This window comes from Arvicanthis niloticus, chromosome 24 (assembly GCF_011762505.2).
Source record: "Arvicanthis niloticus isolate mArvNil1 chromosome 24, mArvNil1.pat.X, whole genome shotgun sequence".
NCBI classification, from domain to species: domain Eukaryota; kingdom Metazoa; phylum Chordata; class Mammalia; order Rodentia; family Muridae; genus Arvicanthis; species Arvicanthis niloticus.
This window is the reverse complement of record NC_133432.1, coordinates 4,172,936-4,178,688: the sequence shown is the minus strand read 5'-3', so window position 1 is coordinate 4,178,688 and position 5,753 is coordinate 4,172,936. Positions and strand designations below refer to the sequence as shown.

General features: G+C 51.8%; 1 long non-coding RNA gene across 1 annotated transcript; it reads right to left on the bottom strand.

Moving 5' to 3' along the window:
• Positions 1 to 277: 277 nt before the first annotated feature.
• Positions 278 to 4,193, bottom strand: LOC143437451 (uncharacterized). Its single transcript, XR_013106916.1, has 3 exons — positions 3,963 to 4,193; positions 948 to 1,054; positions 278 to 624 (listed from the first exon to the last, which is right to left on the bottom strand). It is a non-coding gene; the product is annotated as an uncharacterized LOC143437451 (long non-coding RNA).
• Positions 4,194 to 5,753: the final 1,560 nt, after the last annotated feature.

Here is a 5,753-nt window from a genome sequence, read left to right as displayed (position 1 = left end):
AAGAACTATTGCTAACAGGTCCACTTCCCCCATATCTTAGTAACTCTTCTCTTCCACTACCTCTGCTGGGTGGAGGGCAAAAGGAGAGGTCGAACCCTTATTAAAAGTAGGTTGCAAAAAAAAAAAAAAAAAGTATGCCTATAGCAGGCCCTGTCTCTTCAGGAGGAAAATGTTTATGGAAGAACAAGTTAGGTTTCCGAGGCCAGCCCAGTGGCTGAGGAGCTTGACTCCTGGGTCAATGACTAGTGCCCTCTCCAAGTGCTGCGAATGACACAGGGCTCCAGAGGTTACAGGAGAGGACACACACAAACGCGGAGGTGGATGGGGGAGGGGGATAGGAAGAGGCGGAGCCTGAGGAGCCTGTGACCCTGAGCAAGGCGTGATCTTTGCAGAGATCATACTGTTTGCACACCTTGAAATAGACCAGTCACAGCAGAATCCAAGGGGGGCTACCTGGAAGGACCAGGCAGAGCCAGTCCATAATGACACCGTTGGCGTTAGCTGTGCCGGTGGCACCTCGGGCACAGAAAGCAATTCTCTTCTCCGAAGGAGTCAGAGCTGGCCAGCAGGATCCTTGTCCTCCAGCTGCCCTGGGCTGGCACTGGGCCAGCTGCCCCTTAATTCCTAGATAAAAGAAGGCAGGAAAGACCATCTGGACAGTTCATCACCACACACTATCTGTGCAGGCGACAAAGCAAAACTCATGGAGTCCAGGCTGTGGCTCCAAACTGGGGGATGGACATAAAGGGTGGGGTGGTTCTCAGGGTCTCAACAGAGAGGACGTGGGGCCAGCTTCTTGAGGGACAGACCCCCCCAAACCCAGAGTCTCTGGGGGACACCACATAGCTATGTCAACCCTTTCAGAATCCTCTTCTGTTCTACCATCTTGGAGATTATGGGAAGTTGGAGATCCCACAGTCCCAGCTAAGCAACTTCTTCATTCTTACCTATAACATAATGTCAATTTGACCTCTGGAGAGAGCCGTGCTGGGCAGCCCACTCTAGTCATTACTGGAATGAACTCCATCCTCGCAACAGCAGGTAGCAGGGAGCACTGGAACAAAGACAATGTATCAAGAATGTATCAAGAGCTTTAGAAACAAGGGAGCTGAGCTCAGGGACAGGTGGTCCACAGGCATGGCACTAGAGATTCCCTCCGGAGGCCCGGAGGCACGGCTTCCTCCTCAGAGCCCCATGGAGCTGCTGGAGTTCCTGCATCACAACTACATTCCAGGCAGAAGGGAAGAAGGGACAGAGAGACTTGACCTTTTCTTCTAGGGCTGCAGGGTTTTCACCATGGTAACAAACTATCCAAGGCAGCGTAACTTATAGTAAAAAGAGGTTCATTTAGTTCACAGTTCTGTAAGTTCAAAGTCTAAGGTCAGACAAAGGTGAACACGTAGGTTTACAATTGTGAGTGGTGTGGCCAAGGGTGGATGGTGCCACATGGCAGTTGGAGCCCATGAGAGAAGACAGGCATCACCACACAGGAAGCCAAGAGAGACCAGACTGGCACCCCTTCTTTGTCCAAGCCATGACCTAAGGACCTCCCCCGAGGCTCTGCCTTTTAAAGGAGCTCTTCACCTGGTTTGCTACTTTGGAAACCTAGGCAGGATGTGATGGGAGCACAGAGCCAAGCCATCCTTCCTGACATTTGATGGGGACGCACATCTTACCCACAGGGCCATATGTCACCTCATACCCATCTTCAGCATGAGGGAGAGCTGGGAAGTATCTTTACTGCAGGTGGCCATGGTCCAGTTCAAGGTTAGGATGGGAAATGGGGGAGGGGGTTCTAAGAATCGTGAGGGGTTCAACTGTGGATTCAGTCACCATGCCACAAATATGCATAATCACTCCTCTTTCAGATGGGAAGACTGAGGTTCAGGGGGATGGCAGCATGTCAAAGGTCCCTCAGATGGAGCTGGAAGTCCAACAAGGGTCTGTGTGTGAAGCCGGGTCTTCTGTGATAGTTCTGCCGCCAGCCTGTAAATCCCAGCCAGTAACCACCTCCAAGCTCAGGGGCTTCAGGACTGAGAACTCACACACAGGCTTCAAAGCCGAGCCGAGCCACAGCCGCATGCAGTCCACTCCCTGGGAGTCGGTTGCTTCTATCTGGGCTGTGGACCGAGTCTTAATTACAGCATCCTGAAGATTGCAGCATCAGCAGGAACAGGCACAGAACCCATTTAGAATGCCCGTCCCTGCCAAGTCCGGCTGGGCAGGGAGGAGGCTGAGCCAGCCTGAAATGGCTAAGTGGGGTGTTTTATGGGGGACCTTGTTCTTCAGCCTTCACTGGTCTTAGGGTAAGCAAGGGTGATGAATACTTGAATGGACTTTCAGAGCAGGGAGGAATAGGCCCCAGGAGCCTGTTAGGAGGGTCAGCTCCATGTGGACGATCCCTGTTCAGTGTCTATGTGGTGGGCTCATGATGGTACCATGTGAGTGCCCTTGAGAGCGAACCCTCCACCTCACTGGCCCCATCAACCTCTGGCCCAAATATCTTAGGAATGGAAGCGAGATTGAGTTTCTTATCCAGATTGAGGTTTTGCAATCTCAGATCCAACCTACCAGAAATTCATAATCTTTAGGGAAGAGATTAAATAAATAAATAAATAAAGCCTAGTCTATCCGTTCTTTATGCAGCTGCTACTGTGAGCTAAGCCTTAAAGACCATCCAGGAGCTACCCAAGGAAGGCAGGACCCACGGCTGTGTGTGGTCACCATGCTGCTTCACAGAGACTTGGGTTTGCAAGCACAGTTACCCGGAGCCAATTCTCTGACAGAGACCAAGGGCTGAGAAGGATGACGACAGACCGCCGAGCCACTTCTCACACACAGTGCTCAGGGGCCTCTGAACAGAAAAGGCTTGAAGATACAAGCACAGCGGCACAGGGGCTTTAGAAATCTGTCCGCCAGCGTCTGTCTGTCTGCCCAGCAAGTCTATGAAGTATTTGCCCAAGATAAATGAAAGCATAAGCAGACAGAAAGACTTATAGGGGAAAACAATCCAAATGCCCACAAGCAGGAGGAAGGATAGAGTTGGACATATAGTGGAATACTATTCGGCAGTGAAAAAGAGCAGGTTCCAGGGATCTGAGGTTCATGGACAATCGGAGAAGTTGGATGTGGCAGAGCAGATCTGCGTTCCTCTCTGGAGGGAGACCACTGGTGGGGAGGACAAGGACAGCTGATCTGTGGTTCCCCCAAGGGTGTGATGTTTGTCAGACTTAATAGAGCTGGGAGAGGCAGGAAGTACTATGTCATTAATAAAAGTAATAAAGTGACTAATAAAGTGACTACTGGTTATCTGCAGCTGACTGTGCAATACATACACGTGCACACATGAACACATGCAAGCTGCAAGGTGTACTACATACATACATACACACACACACACACACCACATGAACACACATACCACACACATGCACTGTCTATTCAAACTCACTAAATTTGACAAGGAACCTGCACAACGCTTTGCCCTCATCTTACAGATAATCAAACTAGAGCTCAGAGAGGGGAAGACTCCCACCTGAAATCACCCAGCAGGTAAGTAGATGACATGACGTTTGAACCAGGTCTAGAATGCATGCTTGCACAGCAGGCTAACTAATGAGGCAGAGAGAATCCCAAGAGGCTGGGATGGACGGAAAGTGGCACTCAGCATCTGCGTGGGCAGCAGATACTAACCTATAAAATATACGTGTGAACAGCGCCTGTTTCTAAGTCTCCCTGAGGCTTGCAATGGGTGGTAGGCTAAGCCTATCACCAAAGACCTGGCCCATAGGAAACCTCGGCTTTTGCAGATCCACCCAGTTCTGACACCTCCTCCATGCAGGCCCTCTGCGAGGGGTTTTCAGAATCCAGAGTCACCTCCACTAACATTTGTCTCAGCCTGGAAGTGAGGCCTGTAATCATCCCACGCCACCAGTGGGGTTGGGGGTGGGGCTTATGCTCACCTTAAACGATGCCATTAACTGACCTGGTTCCACATCCTCCTACACGACCCTCCCGGCCCAGCCACTCTGCTGTCCTTGGTCCCCAGAGAGTGGAGTTGTGGGCAAAAACCAAACCTGATTTGAAGGCATTTTCTGAGAGCTTCCATTAGCGTTTGCAACACTGAGCACCAGCTGGTATCCGGTTGCGGATGCGGGGGGTCAAAGGCAGCACTCCAAAGAAGCCCCTGTGGCTGGAGAGAGAAAACAACCCACATGAAGTAGCAAACAGTGTTTCTTTGTTCTTCATGTGTGGTGTTTTTTACATGCCTGCGTGCTTGTGTGCACAGAGAGTGACATTGTTTCTTGCTCTTTTGAGCCAGGGTCTTTCAAGCGAACCTGGAACAAGGTTAGCTGGAGGGTGAGCTGGGGATGCAGATGTGCGCCCACCACACCTGGCTTTCTTCGAGGGAGAACAGGAGCGGGCTTCTCACGCTTGGGCAGCAAGCACTTAGCTGATCTTTCTCCCTGCCCCGGACCTCACCTCTGCTGGGCAGTGAGGTCATCTCTAACCACTGTGCTCCTGGGCTCCTGGCTCGGGATGAAATGGGGCTCTTGTCCCCTGGCCTCTTCACGGAAGTCCTTTGGATCACTGCGTTTGAACTTGAGTCCACTTGTCTGTGAGTTCACGGGGTCACTTGAGCTGCAGCGTGGGAGGTTGCATTTGTCTGTCCTCTTTAAAAGAGGCTCCTGCTGGGCTCCTACCAGTTTTAACATCTAGGCAGACTGAGAGTGGGGAGAAGCAGAGAAGCTAGGCAGACAGGATTCCCTCCTCTCCTGCTGGCTGCTCCATCTGATGGCTAGGGACCTGGCCCCTGACTTCACTACCCTCTTTGTCTCTCTGCTAGGGAAAATAAAAATATTCTAATTAAAGCCAGCACAGCCCTGGGAACAATGAAACGGTGGGTGTGACTCAGTCTGAAGGGTAGGGAGCAGGATGTCAGGCTCACTCTGTTCCTAAAACATTTTAGAGGGTAAAAAATGACCCCAACGCGAGTTTAATGAATGCCGGCCAGTCTATGCGGGGCTCGGAATTGAAGGCGTGGAAAGAATCAGTTTCCATCTGAAGCTGGGCTCGGGTAGGACTTCCACATCCAGGAGAGAGGCTCTTGGGCACCCAACTCCCAGGTCCGTCCTAGTCCAGACTGAAGCAGCGGATGCTGGGAAAGCACCAGAACTAGGCACCATGGGAGTCAGCTCTCAGGCACATGGGAGCCCTTCTTCCTGACCTTGCTCCCTCTGGGTCATCACCATGACGACAAAGATGATCTCCACAGCTGCCTGGGAGGGCACACAGGGAAGCTGTTCCTGGAAGGCTTGGGAAGGGCTGCAGTGCTGACCTGCAGGTCTCTGAAGAGTCATTGCAACTGGACAGCTAAAGCCGCCCTGCACCAGCCTACCATCCGCCTCGCTGGTAGGAGCAGGAGACAGAGCCCCAGGCCAGGACTCCATAGCTCCTGAGGGCTTCAATCAGAGTCTGTGTCAGCACAAACACATCCCAGCATCTTCCTGGGGGAGGGGTTGGGCATTGATGAAAGTGGAGAGAGGGGAGGAGGCAGAAAGATGGGGAAAGTGAAAGAGGAAGAGGAGGGTTGGTTGGGGACTTTAAAGAACCCCTCGTCAGGCCACCAAGGTCATCCATCCTCAGGCCGCATCTGCTAAAACCACAGGGAGCCTCTGTTCTCCTCAGCACTAAATACACTGTCATCAGACATAATTCACACAGCGATGGGCTTTTTCGTGTGTCCGTGCACG